The sequence below is a fragment of the Acinonyx jubatus genome, chromosome C1, assembly GCF_027475565.1.
Source record: "Acinonyx jubatus isolate Ajub_Pintada_27869175 chromosome C1, VMU_Ajub_asm_v1.0, whole genome shotgun sequence".
Classification (NCBI taxonomy): Eukaryota; Metazoa; Chordata; class Mammalia; order Carnivora; family Felidae; genus Acinonyx; species Acinonyx jubatus.
In genome coordinates, this window is record NC_069381.1 from 176,090,414 (window position 1) to 176,105,745 (window position 15,332).

Below are 15,332 nucleotides of genomic sequence, written 5' to 3' on the forward strand. Positions count from 1 at the left end.
CTGGTAAGTCGAGCTGCATCCCTGGGAGGAAACCTCCTCTGGGCTCCAAGGAGCACAGGGATCCTCTGTCAGGATTCCTAGTTTTCAACAGCAAAAATTATCTCTGACAAATTTAAGAGAAAAAGGAATGTGTCAAGAGGATACTGGGCAGCTTAGAGAATCCTTTGGAGAAGTGGGCTTGGAAGATAAGCAGCCAATGATCATTCCAAACTGAATAAGAGGAGAGAGATTAAAAAACATGGCTTCCCCAATTATAAAAAAAAAAAACCAGCCTTTGGCATGTGTGTCATAACTATAGACCAGAGACTAATGCACGTAAGCAGGAAACATTATCTACACATTCACTATTCAACATGCACTTCACAATATATATTGAGGCATGGGCCGGATACTGACTTAGGTATTGAGTCATTAAAAGAGTAATAGTTCAAAGCTGTTTCCCATATGGGGTTTATATTGTAATGAATTTTCTCAGATACAGTCCTGTTTACACCGCTTTTATCAGTGTTACTGAAATTTTATCAATGGCTCCATTTATTATTAATGGAATTTTATCAGTAACTATTTCAGCTACATTCACCTCATTAGGTTTTTGTGCTTCTCTCCTATTCCTGCTGCTGCATGGTTGCTGGAATGTGGAAGCCATATTTCTATCTGGGCTTCTTTAATTTGATCCCGTAACACCAGATGGAGAAAGAATAATACGATCAGATGTAAGCACTGAAAAATTTTCCTTCACAACAAAATGATACGCAAAACCTTAATTGTAGGATTTTCTAAAAGTTGTTTTATGATGTAAAAACTAGTTAAATATTATTTTTAGTCACTGCATGGAAGGCAGTTTCTGTAAACACAAATATCAGTATTCCGGGGACTGTTACATACATCCAATCAGTAGTTTAATAAATTCCACTTTTTTATGAACTAATAAAATGTTATACATGAGGGATAGTCCCATCTGGATATTATTAGTAGATCCTTTGGAAATGATATAATCAGTCTAACACATGTTAAAGCAGGAGGCATGATTCTTTTATCTTTTATTTAGATTTACTTCAACTTGAATTGAAGTGCGTTGGAATCAGATGATAAAACTCTCTTGGAAAAATGGGCACTGGGGAATTAAGGGACAGAATGTTTGTGAGGGCCCTTGGGCTGGGAGAGAAAACTCATTAAATCTGACTCATGGTTTTCTCATGGTAAACTCACACAGGATGTTATTTCTCACAATGTATCATCTATTTTTGAAGGATAATTGTTAGCAAATTGCCAAATTATGAGACATATGGATGACTTAGCAAGTGGAAGGAGAAATAAGTTACTTTGGCACTAAAAAAGCAAGATGTCACAATATTAAAAAGTATATCCATCTAACCTAGAAGAATTTGAAAGCCATCTTGGAAGGCAAGACTTTTCTTAACCTAGGAGCTACATCATGAAAGAGGGGAACTTAGAAACACTCCAAAATTTAGTGGTACACAATCAGAAAAATCTTCCATGTAATCCCACTGTCTGTCCTTATCCCTGTATTTCTTGGAAAACTGTTGATCTTAGAAAAGTTCAGACCCTTCTCTTATGCATCAGATCTTCCTTTGCTTCTACTCAAGGACAGATCTCCACCGTCTCCTCTCACCTGAATTATTGTCAAAGCCCACAAGTTGTCTCCCCACTTACGCCCTTGGCACTGTTACCCACACTTTGTTTTCCATGAATCTGACAGTTATCTCTTAAAAATGAAAGTAGGATCGTACCATTTTAGCTCAGCTAGAGTAGATTAAACCATTATAGCAGACAACAAGCCCACATTTTAGTGGTTCTTGACACAGGCTATGTATTAAAATCACCTTGAAAGGTTAAAAGGCCAGTTATCTGGGCCTCGTAGTCAGAGATCCTAAATTAACAAGTCTTAGTGAATATTAAAAAAAAAATATCTTCTTAAGTAAGTCTAAAGGACCACCTGAATTGAGAATAACCGTAACGCGTCATCTAATCCCACTGTATCTTTGAACTAATGTATTCTCCTGGTTCATTCTGCTTCAGTCCCATTAGGTTTCTTTGCTATTTGTAAAACATATCAAACATTTGCTCGCCTTTGAGTCTTTTCATTTGCTTAATTTTTTCCCTTAACTTTATTACATTAGGACATAGTATATGCTTGACTTGCTTATTTTCTGGCATAATCCAGTAGAATACAAGCTCAGGAGAGATGAGATTGTTTTCCTGTTTTTGTCGCTGATATGTTCCCACCTCTAGGGCAATTTCTTCTCTTTAATTGGCTGTCAATAAATATTTGTTGAATAAGTGGTCTACTTTATAATCTTTAGTCCAGGACAAATACATGAAATACATAAAGACTTTTTCTTTAAAAGATGAGCTTAGGAGAGTGGAGATGGAAACATTTTTTTTTTTTTAATGTACTGATCTGAGTCATCAGTTGAATATCCATGTGAAGATGTTCACCAAGAAGATAAAAATATGACTTTGTAGTTCATGAGTGAAGCCAGGGGTTTAGGCACAATTTTGTAAGCTCTCCAATTAGAGTTGACAGCTAGAGCTACAGGAGTGGATTAGAGTTGCAGTGGAAAGTGTTTAGGGGGGAAAGAGTGATTGATTTAGAAAAAGAACACCAGCATTCACAAGAAGTGAAAGGGAAACATGAAACTGTAAAGCCAGACAAGAGGTCCAGCGGAAGCCCACTGAGAAGAGCTTTCTGCGTGAAATGCAAGGGCTTACTCTAGGTCCCTGATCAGAGCTCTCTACTCAGCCTGTCTCATTGATCCCTCTACTTTCTTATGATCACTGAATGTAGATGCTAGGAAGGATCTCAAGTGTGATCCTTGTCCTCATCATGATGCCGTATGAGGTAAATGAAGCCAACAGAGGCTTCAATGTCTCTGCATCAACAAGGGACTAACAAATAGTCTCCTTTGTATTACTCAGGTGAGATCTGTGACTGCACCATGTGAATTTATGCTGTACTTTGAGTTCCTGTGAGGTAATAATACTACTTTGTATTCAAAATGGAGTTTAACTGATAATGATAAGCATCTGCAAAGACTTCACAGCACCCTCAGCAGCAGGGAAATATGGAGTGGAAGGTGCTAAAACTGTAATTAGAACAAGGCATCTGTCTCCCAGCTCCTACAGAGCAGCTACTAATCAATGTGATCACTCGCTTTGAGTAAGGAAGTGCTCACCCATGGTTCTGCTGGACCCCTTCCCAGCCACTAGCAGACTGGATGCTGGTGGAAGGCACCCTTAGCTTGGAGAGACAGAAGAAAGTATTACTGCTTAAGAAATGTAGCAGTTTACTTTTAAAAAGGTGTTTGGTAGGGGCATGAGCTGATTTACATTTCCTGTAAAGTGCATATTTGCAGAACAATCTGGAGACCAATTATTACTAAAAGTATGGTTCACTCTGAAGCATTTGCAGACTGATTACCCAGAACTTTTGATTTCTCCTCCCATATGTTTACTTGCCCTTAGGAATTTTGCTCTTTAGGCAGGTTTATCAAGGAAGATAAAGAAGACTTCATGCAATCATAGAAACTTTCTATCTATTACCAATTCTGATTTAAGCACCATTTATCAATGTATCATCTATAAAATTCTTCTCTGAGAATCTTCTTGGGGAAAAAAAGGTGTTTAAACCCAATACATTGGAGAAATGTTGCATATCATATCCCCCTTCTTAGAAATTCACAATGCACACTAGGGTATTAAAGGCTTCTAGCTGTTCTACAATAAAGAAACTGTTTTAAACTCTGTTGAACCCAGCATTTCCCAAACTTATTTCTCTAGAGAGTTTTTTTTCTTCTTCTTTTCTTTTTTTTTCAGGACATAAAACAGAATTAATGTTCCAAAGAAAAGACTTTAGTAAAACTAGATTAAATATTTCTTATCATTGACATTTAAATTATGCCTAAAATGAGGCAGAGAGATTTCCTGAGAATTTCTTCATCTTCATTCTCTATTACCACTGATAACTGCGCATTATGTAATCATTCAGGATAAGTGGGCCAGGATCCCAGCTCATTCTTCTTCTCAAAAGAATAAAAATATAAGTCAGTTCTTTTATCGTAATGATCAGCCAACTTAAAAGTTGACTCTTATTCTCGTCCAGTTTAGCTCCAGCAGACATCTTTCTAACTTATGGTCTGTGTCCCCAACAGATGCCAATGCCCTGTGCCTCTGAGAACTCCACTTGCAGGCTGAGACTGTCTTCTTCTTGTTCGAATCTTCACAGTGGAGGATGGTCAGGAGCCAACAGTGTTTAGAATAATCTCCTAAGAAGCTGAAAAGAAAGCTTTACTCACCAGTGCATTAGGCTGTAATGATTTAAGAGGCAGAAATAAACAATGTAGCATATTATCCATTTCTATAAAGAATAAACGTGTGAATAACTGCAAAGTATAAAAAATTAAACATGCTGACAACGTAGGTAGTGGAAAAAATCCGATCATTGACTACTGTAACATTAATTGTCAGACTGCACATAATAAAATGCTAGTGAAGAAAATAGACATTTCTGAAGTATAAAAATCATATGGCCCAAGAAATAATCAGTTGCTATGAAAGCTAAGAAAACTTGGGGAAGCCAGCAGAAATATACAGGCATTCGATGAAGAGGGCCAGAGGAAAAAAAAACACAGGAAACTCACCAAATGATTAGGAAGTTTATGTTTTATACCTGAAAATTAAGTTATAAAGATATAAAATCCTTTTTGCCTTAGTAAAGATTATGGCTAGCAGGACCCTCCTTTTGTTTTGCCAGCTGAAGCGATATTTGGGCTGCAGAAGTAAAGTTCAGCCTTCTTACCCACTTTTTAGATGATCTGGAGACATAAAATGTCCTGGAGATGATTTAGAGGGTATGTGTGTGTGAGTGTGAGGAGGTGAGGAGGAAGGAAAGAAGAGAAATCTAGAAGGTTTGCGATGACTAAAAGACCAAAGCATGTATCTCTAAGTATGATTGGCTGTAACTCTCCCTTCTCAACGTCCTGAAGGGCTTTCAGAAAACAAACATTCCCAATGCTTGGTTTCTGCAGTTGGACACACGTTTTCATTTAATGGAATGATACACAGTGGAAGAAAGAAGATTGAGCCATTTGGTTTTTGCCTAAATATGAAACAATAGTAAGTGAATTAAGCGAGTTTTGCTATTTAACAGACATAAGGAGCAGTGAAAAAGAATTAATGTTTTGGTGCAAGAGATACTGTTATAAAGAAAATTTCTCTGCATTCTACCTTCAAAAACACAGATTATTATTGTTTGGATGTCAAACATATGTATTTTCATTCACTTTAATTCGAATTTAGTGAAGAAAGTTTACACCAAGACTGTTCCATCTAAAGTTCTCATACTACTGGTAGGTGCTTATGGGTAAACTCAAGGTGTTAGATATTCAATCACATTGTCCATAGAATCTAACATCTTTCAGAACAAACTTGTTTGGGCAGGGCTGCCTAATTTTGTTGATCATTCTTCTACATTCATAGTCAATCTCTTACAGAATGGTAACTGTTTTGGTCAACGTTCTCCAGAGAAATGGAACCATTAGGGTGTGTGTGTGTGTGTGTGTGTGTGTGTGTGTGTGTGTACAGATAGAGAGACAAAGAGACAGACAGAGATTTATTTTAAGGAATTGGCTTAAGCAGTTATAAAGGCTGGAATGTCAAAAATCTGTAAGGTAAGCCAGCCGAAAGAACCAATGGTACAGTTCAAGTGCAAAGGTGTCTGTTATAATGACAAGGGTTAAATGGGTTTTAAAAAAGGCAAAAAGATGGTGGTGATGTAATTGACAGAAACAATTGTAGAAAAGGAAAGCTGTCTATAATCAAGGCAAGATGAAACAGTAAGTTTTGGCATTGAAACATCTCAGTGAGAGGGTTTTTTCCATATTTGGTATTGTATATATTTAAAGAACAATGCTAAAATTATTACACATACACACACGGTGGTCTTACAAATAATGACAAATGCGACTAAAAAAAATCTATTTATAAATAAGAACCACACACGTGCTTTTTAGGCTGCTGATTCACTTGTTTTACTTGAACAGCACATCATATGTTCCTTTATTTTCCAATCATACTCCTGAGAAGAAATTTTACATGTTACCCTGGGCTCATAAAAATCTAAGATAAATTCGAGATCTAAGTAAATAGGATTGAAGTGTCACCTTGCCAGTTGAAAGTGGGATTGTGTGAATTTTTCCACCATTTCAATAAATGCTGTCAAAAACATTCCACTTTGATATTCTTAAACCTAAAAAATTTAAGTTCGGTTACTGTTTTTGCAAAGATCGTATGTGTTGCCTCTAGAAACATTCTCTGTTCTTCTTTCTTCAATTCAACCCTGGTCTCCAAAGGATGTCTATATTATTCTCAAAAGTTGTTCCTCTTGCTTTAGACTCTCCAACAGTTAGGGTGTCCACAGCCGGGCCCAGTAGCTACTTGTTCTAAATCCGTTCAAAATCCTTCCATCCTAACTGCTGGCACCGCCAAGTCCGGTGCCAATCAGATAGCCCATTGTTCTTGGTAGCTCATACAGCTGCTCATCAAATGCACAGCTGTGGCACTGACCTTTAATAATATTATTCACAGAATCAGCCTCATTTTATGAAACAGGCACATCCTCGTTTAAAATTCCCAAGGATCTCCTATTGGCTTTGTAACTGAGTCTGTATTTTGTTAAATAGTCCAGGAAGTTTTTTGTATCAACAATCAAATATTAGTGAAACTTGTCTAGGACTTTGTACCATGCCAGCTAATATAACCAGGATCAGTAATGGTCTTTCTGCACTATGAAATTCTGGCAAAGTAAAACAGAAGGGGCTTAAATGATTTGAGGCAATGTTCATATGTTGTGGTCTCAGCCTTCCTGGGGAAATAGACAATTAATATTAGGAGGTTTGTTTAAGATATGGTTTGAAACAAAATAAGTCTGTTTTTTTGAAACAAGGGAATGTTAGGCAAGTGAGCATCTATCATTGTTTAGGTCATGTTTTTAGATATTTTGAGGCCTATTTTATAACTTCATAAGAATTGTGTGCAGTGTTTTCTTTTTTTCTAGTAACATGACTATTCAAAAACTACAAATTCCTAAGGAGATGGGGTCTGGCACCTCCTTTTTTTTAAGTTTTACTTTTAAATTGTCATACTTTAAAATGGTCTTTTTTTTCTGATGTAGAATTGTATGAGTTTTAATACATGCATAGATTTGTATAACCACCACAATTGGAGACAAAACTCTTACATCACCGTCAAAAGCTCCTTCATGCTACTTAGGCATAGCGACATTTCCCTCCATGTGTCTACCCTTAAGCCTCTTTCTATACTTCTGTGTTCTTTAGAATGTCATACAAATAAACTTATAAATGATAAAACAGATATGACCTTTTGGGATTGGTCTCTTTCACCTAGCATAATGCCTTTGAGATGTATCAATACCTTATCCCTTTCTATAAATGAATAGCATTCCACATATGACTTTACCACATTTTTTTCCCCCATTCAACCCATTTGGGTTGTTTCCAGCTTGGGATGATTATAAATAGCATGGCTGTTAAAATTTTATGTGGTCATTTTTGTGTGAACATGTTTTCATTTCTCTAAACACTCAAGAACAGTGATCTTGTAAGGGTGTCTTTAACTGTATAAAACACTGCCAGACTAGCTCTAGGGGAGTGGTATTATTGCTGGTTGGCCAACAATGTATAAGCATTCTAGTATCCTCTGTATCCTCATCTTGATATTATCAAGCAATACTTTGGTATTATCCAGATGAACCAACCTAATATGTGTATAATTTTATCATCTAGGGGTTCTAATTAGCACATCTATTTACTATTAACATTAATAGTTAATGATGTTGAACAACTTTACATGTGCTCACTAGCCATCCCTATAATCTTAGATAAGGTATCTGTTCAAGACTTTTGCTCATTTAAAAATTATATTGTATGCTTTCTTATTTTGAGAGTGCTTTATATGGTTTTCGGAGGTGTCCTTAAATGATTTATAGTTTGCAAATATTTTCAGTCTGTAGCTTGTATTTTCATTTTCTCAACACAGCAGACTTTTTTTTTTTTTAATAAGCCATTTTATTATTTTTTTCTTTTCTTTTTCATTTTGCGGGTTGAACTTTTGGTTATAGATCTAAGATTCATGTGTCTAATCCCATGTCATGAAGATATTTTCATTTTTTTACCCAAAAGTTTTGTGGTTTTATATTTTCTATTCACACCTATGATCCACTTAGAGTAAATTTTGTGTGTAAGGTATGAGATATTTTGGTTGAAGTTTTCTTCCTTCCTTCCTTCCTTCTTTTCTTGATTCACTGTGCTTTTCTACATGGAGCATTTTATTTCCTTAATTTACTTCAGACTCCAATTACACATATTTATATGTTCTGATACTGTCACACAGGTCACCAAGACCTTGTTTGGCTTTGCTTTCTTTTACCCCTTCTCTTCATTTTGGATAACTTCTGTTGATTTAATTTTAAGTTCAGTGATGCTTACTTTGGTTATCTTCATTCTTTGGTTAAGCCCATCTAATAATGTTTTTTTCAGATATGATATATATCTTTACATTTTACATTGTACATATTGTGCAGCATTTACTGTGTTTATTTATATTATGTTGCCTTATTATTATTGAGATTTAGCATTTGGTCATTCATTAGGACTATATATTTTTTTTACTGTCTTTGATTATTTTTTCAAGACTGTATAAATAATTCCACTATTTAAGTAATTTCAGTGTTGATCTCTAATTGTTGTTTTCTTTTTAACTATAGGTCATATTTTTTTCTAGTCATTTTAAATTTTTTTTTCCAACGTTTTTTATTTATTTTGGGACAGAGAGAGACAGAGCATGAACGGGGGAGGGGCAGAGAGAGAGGGAGACACAGAATCGGAAACAGGCTCCAGGCTCCGAGCCATCAGCCCAGAGCCCGACGCGGGGCTCGAACTCACGGACCGCGAGATCGTGACCTGGCTGAAGTCGGACCCTTAACCGACTGCGCCACCCAGGCGCCCCTAGTCATTTTAGATTGTATTGTAGACATTGAGATGAAAAATGGTAGGAACTATGGATTTTGCGATCTTCTGAAAATTATTAATTTTTGTCCTAGATGGCAGTTAGCCTGTCTGGAAACACGTTCCAAATGACGTCTCTTCAGGAGAGGGGAGGCTGAAATTTGTGTTATATTCTTTCCAATAGTTGCTTCCCATTGAAACTCTGGGCATGAAGTTCAGGGGTCAGTGCAGCATCAGGTCAGGATTTATGTATAGATTTTGGAGGTTCATACAATATATCTCTTGGTTTTCTAGAATCTTCTTCTTCTTCTTCTTCTTCTTCTTCTTCTTGTTCTTCTTTTTGCGCACTCTGGTAACCACAAAATTTATCCACTGACTTCTCAGGCTAGTAAGGCCATGGCTTTCTGCTTGAACTTCAGCCACCTAACATAGTATCTATGGGAGAGTGCCATCTGGTGAAAAGCTGCATAACACAAATCCAATCCAATGCATTTCCCGTAAGTATTGACTCCCTCCAGTTTCTGTCTGCTTTTGGCTACTCTCTAACTGCTTCAAATATGTTTTTAAAAATATTGTTCCAGAATTTAAAATTGTTAATTGTAGAATAATTAGTCTAGTACAAACCATGCCATTACCAGAAGCCGATGTTCAAAGGGTCATTTTTGAAATGATTAAAGTACAAAGACTAGAGTTGTTTGCTTGGGGAAACTTTAATGAAGCTACTTTGTGGAAGAAAAAAACAGCACAATTATAGTGTAGTGAGTCTGGGCATAATGATGCCAGATAAGTTCAGAGAATTAAGTCATCATTAACATTTTGATAAAGAAAGTCAAGCTAAGGAGTATTTTAAGTAAGGAACAATTTTATTTCACTTACATTTTAAAGGATCACTTTAGTTACTACACAGAAAGTGAAAGGTACATAGAAAGAATGAAAACAAAGTTACCAGTTAGTCCTTATGAGAGATGGTTGCAGTACAATCTATTTAGGACATAATTTGGAGGCTGGAGGTAACTAGCTGATGGCTTGGATGTGGGAATGTATATGGGCATGAATTAAAGGTGTTCCTAGGATTTGGTCTGAGTCACTAGATATCTCCTAGGAATTTTAATTGAAACCGAGAAGACTTTAGGGACAAAAGAAAGGTGAAGAAATTTTCAGATTTCTACTTTAGACATCTTAAGTTTGAGATACCTATTTGATACTCAAGGAATGATATCCCACAGATAGTTTTATATAAGTCTGTAGGTGAGTGAGCAAATTAAGGTTGAGATATAAAGTGGTAGTTATTACACAGAAAGACTATTTAAAAATCATGAAACTGAAGTAGAGAGAGAGTAGAGATAAAGAGAGAAGGGAGAGAGAAAGAAAGAGAGAGAAAAAGAGAGAACATGGGTTTGAGTCAAGCCCTGGAATGTTCCAACACTTAGAAGTAAAGCAAAAGAGTTCTAGAAGGAGTGGCCAGTTAGATGGATGGCCAGTCAAAAGAGTGTGATATCATAAAGTATGGAAAAAAAAATTTCAAAAACCTACATGTTGGAAACTTGCAAATATTGCTCAGAGGAAGCTGAACATGATGAAATGGATATTATACTCAGTACCAGGGGAATCATTTGTGATTTTCACAAGTGTATTTTCATGTAACGAGGGGGCAAATCTTAGTTTTCATATTTAAGAATGAACAAGCATTGAGGAAGATGAGCTGGATAATATCAATGAACTTATTTTGAGAAGTTTCAGTGTGGAAGGTAGCACTAAAAGGCGGAATTAGCTGGAGCCGCGATAGGAAGGTAAAGAGGGTTTTTTGTTGTTGTTGTTTTCTTTTGTTTAGGTACTACAAGATCCTGTCTGATACAAATAAGTGTGATCTAATTGAACTTTATTGAGCATTATTAAGTGAATAATAAACATATAAAATTAACACAATAAAATTAAACAAAAAACAATCTAATTGTAGAGTGGAATAGTGGTTGCCAGGGGCTGGGTGGTGGAGAAAATGGGGAGATGTTGGTCAAGGGTATAGACTTTCAGCTTTAGGTTAGTCATTTCTGTGCATCTAAGGTATAGTATAGTGATTATAGTTAATATTACTGTATTGTACACTTGAAATTTGCTAAGAGAGTAAATTTAAAGTGTCCTTGCCAAACAAAAAAAATTGTTAACTATGTGAGGTTCTAATGTGTTAGTTTGTCATAATCATTTCATAATGTGTACAAATATCAACTCATCAGCTGTATACTTTAAATACATGTGATTGTTTCGATTATACCTCAATAAAGCTCAAAAAACCTCAAAAAACAAAAACAAAACATCAGGGGCAGGGCACCGTGTGGCTCAGTCGGTTAAGCTTCCGACTCTTGGTTTCGGCTCAGGTCGTGATCTGATAGTTCATGAGTTCAAACCCCACATCTGGCTCTGTGCAGCTGTCAGTGCAGAGCCTGCTTAGGATTCTCTCTAACCCTCCCTGTCTGCCCCTCCTCTGCTTGCTCTCTCTGTCTTTCTCAAAATAAATAAATAAACTTAAACAGACAAACAAAAAACATCAGTGGTGCCTTGGGTGGCTCAGATCATGACCTTACAGTCTGTAAGTTCAAGCCTCAGAAGCAACAGGCTTTGTCCTGACAGCTGAGAGCCTGGAACCTGCTTCGGATTCTGTGTCTCCCACCTTTTCTGCCCCTCCCCGACTCGCATTCTGTCTCTCTCTCAAAAATAAATAAACGTTAAAAAAACAATTTTTTTAGGGGCGCCTGGGTGGCTCCATCGGTTAAGTGTCCGACTTCAGCTCAGGTCATGATCTCGTGGTCTGTGGGTTCGAGCCCCGAGTCGTGCTCTGTGCGGACAGCTCAGAGCCTGGAGCCTGCTTTGGATTCTGTGTCTCCTGTCTCTGCTCCTCCCCTGCTGGCATTCTTTCTGTCTCTCTCTCTCTCAAAAATAAATAAACCTTAAAACAATTAAAAAAATTTTTTTTAAAAGCATCAATTTGGTACTACTTTTTGCTTACCATATTAGTAAAGTTAAAATAAGATAAAATGTCATGCTAACATCATGTATGGATAAATAATTAGAAATCTACAGCAAATAAAGCCACTTTGATCCCTTACTGATAGTAAATTAAAGAGATCTATGGATAGTATTCAATGTGCAGATGCGACCTTCTAACCTGCCCAGCCATGCCATCACACAATGATTGAGTCACTCTTATCAATGCCTAACACAGTACTATCTATATAGGAGATATTAAAAACAAGCAACCAAAAAAATTTGTGAGCTTAAAAAGTTAATATATATAAGAAACAACATTGTTTCAAATAAAAATGAAATGATTTAACCCAACATAAAATTTGTAAAATAATAAAATGAACTAAAGATACAATGCCATGTCCCTGCACAATGACTAAGGACTTCCGTGCTTTTTTGGTGCAAATGTAAACAGTAAATTGGTGGCAAAGTAGATGATGATTAGGGAAATAGAAAAGATAATACATGAAAGCTATGCATATCAAAAAATTTTATTCCAAAATAAAAGGGAGGTTTTTTTCCTAGCATACTATTCATAAGGAATTATGACTACTCTGATTTCATAACTAAATAATCTATTTTGTATGCATAACATGATTGCAAAGTATTTTCTGTATAGGGTGAGGGTAAAAAAAGATTTGCTTTCCTATGTCCTGTATATTGGCATACTTCTACCTTGCTGTTTTGCTGGAAAGATTTACATCGGTCGTCCCAAAGATGGTATGGGCTATATGGAAGGATAAAAAGCACTCAATTAAAACTGTTACAAACAAGTTTACTGGCAGCATAAACTCTATTGATTGGGTCTTGTAAATTCATAAATCAGATTTCTTCCATACACTCAGTCAAATCACAAAGCCAAAACCCCTTGTGAATTCCTACCATGTAATTTGTTTTGATCTTTCCTCTATATTTTTTTATATGATTTCTGAAATGTGAGCTTTTCTGGGGGGGCGGGTGGAATTCTGATAATGAACACTCAACACCTAAACCAGTTATCTCCTCAAAACACTACTTGTATAAATTTTGTTCACTTGAAAGTCATGGTTTTATATTAAATAAATTCAATGAATATGTTTTTAATAAGTAGTATCATGACTTATTTTGTTTGTTCTGAGTAGCATATTCTTTGGTTCCCAGATAATGTTTTATGTCCATATGGTGACTCATTTTGAATAATTCCTGGCAATTGAAGTGACAATAGCTATTTCCTCATAATTCCCAACAGAGATTAAAAAGTGAAAAATTCAATCTTATGAATCTTTTCAGAGATCATGGCATCTAATGAAAAAAAAAAACTGGGTGAATTTCTTTTTACATTTGGTTTCATTTCTTTGGCATTATTTGAATAAGGCCATTACTAAAGTCTTATTTTCCTAAAAAATAAAAACAAACAAAACACGTAGGGCTCCTAAGCCTTTATGCAAATGGGCATAAAGTGTGGAGAAACAGGTCCTGAACCTGAAGTCAGAAGAATTGGATTTCAAGGACAGGAGCTGTCGTCACTTTCCAGGTATGTTCCCTCGATTCATCCTAATTCTTGATTTTCTCAACCACGGACCAGTGTTGTAGCGTCATGCTCTTCTTACGTCACAGGGTGATGGTAAATATCAGACCGAATGAAATAATGCATAACAGCGAACATTAACTGGGTGCCTCACAGGGGCCAGGGACTGGGGTAAACATTTTTTTCCCATGCCCAGTCACTTTTAAACCTCTCAACAACCCTATGAAGTATGATTATGCTTATCTCATTTCACTAGTGAAGGAAGTCACCGTAAGAGGGTGTAAGGGACTTTTCCAGGTTACGCGGAGAGAGTGGAGCCCAGACGAGGTCACAGGTCTTACGCTGTAGTAGCCTGTGCTCTTGACATTTGTGCTGGCTGAAAGAATCTGCACATTCAAGCTCCCATCCTCAACAGATTTAAAATGTTCTGAAGAAAGGGTTTCAAGTTATTTGAGAGTGTTTTTTTTTTTTTTTTTTTATCAAGTAACATGTTATAATAGCATTAAAAAAAACCCTGGGGAGTCAAGTGAATATGATTCCTCCCTAATCTTGAGCAAGGCACTCTCTTAGCCTCAGTTCCTGCCGGTAAAAAATAAGACAGCGACTAGAAAGTAATCTCTTCTAAATTCAACTAACCAGATTGAAGAGAAGAGGGAGAAATGACCATTGTTTTCAAGGATAATGTTTTTAAGTTTATTTATTTAGGAGAGAGACAGCATGTGTGCATGCAAGCAGAGGAGGGGCAGAGAGAGGGGGAGAGAATCCCAAGCAGGCTCCTCACTGTCAGGACAGATCCTGACTTGGGGCTCAATTCCATGAACTGTTGAGATCATGACCTGAGCTGAAATCAAGAGTCAGACACTTAACTGCCTGAGCCACTCAGGTAATTGTTTTTAAGGAAATGTGGTTTTAGTCAAATCTTGGTAGTATAGTGACCACTGTCCCAGTTTGCCCGGGATCCTGGGAGTTCTGAGACATGGGACATTAAATGCTGAAACCCATAAAGTCCCAGGCAAATCAGGATGAGTTGGTCACTATCCGTAGAAGCTCAGATTCACTGTTCTTTTTTTAAATAGGTCCAAGCTTCGTTTCTACTACACCTGGTATCTCTTAATTCCATAATACCTTCCAGATGATCTGAGAGCCTCTCTCTATTGCTGTAGGTTCACTGCACTGTGCCAACAGAGAAGTTTTATTGGAATTCTGACCTTTATATATTGTTCAAATCAGAAGTAAGCTGGAATATACAAGCAAAAAATCTTAAGTTTGTATTCCTTATCATTGACATTCATTTTTTGTTTTGTATTGTTTTTTAATTGCAAGCAAGAGAAGCTAATCCAAGATAGCATAAACAACAAAAACAATTCCTTTAGTCCATTAGCATAATGGCAGGGGCATCTCACCTAAGCAAATGCAATGGAAGGTGAGGTTGAGTCTGAAGAAGGAAATGAACCCAAGACAAGGGGACTTTCTTTTGTTTCTCATTTGCTCTTGTATTTTTGTCCATCTCCCTCTTCCCAGCTTTGTGAGTGTCAAGTTCATGTGGTGAAAAACATGACAAATACAGCTATGGCGTTAACGTATGGTAGGTTAGGTGACAGACCTTAAAAGAGAAATTGTCTCTTTGGCTCCCTATTTCAAATTCTTAGGAAGGAAATGGATGCTGTCCTTGGATCTTTGGCTCAATCATCACTCTGAAACCAGGATGCAGGATCATGCTGTAGGAACAAGACCGCCAAGAATCACTCCTGTCACAAGTGGAT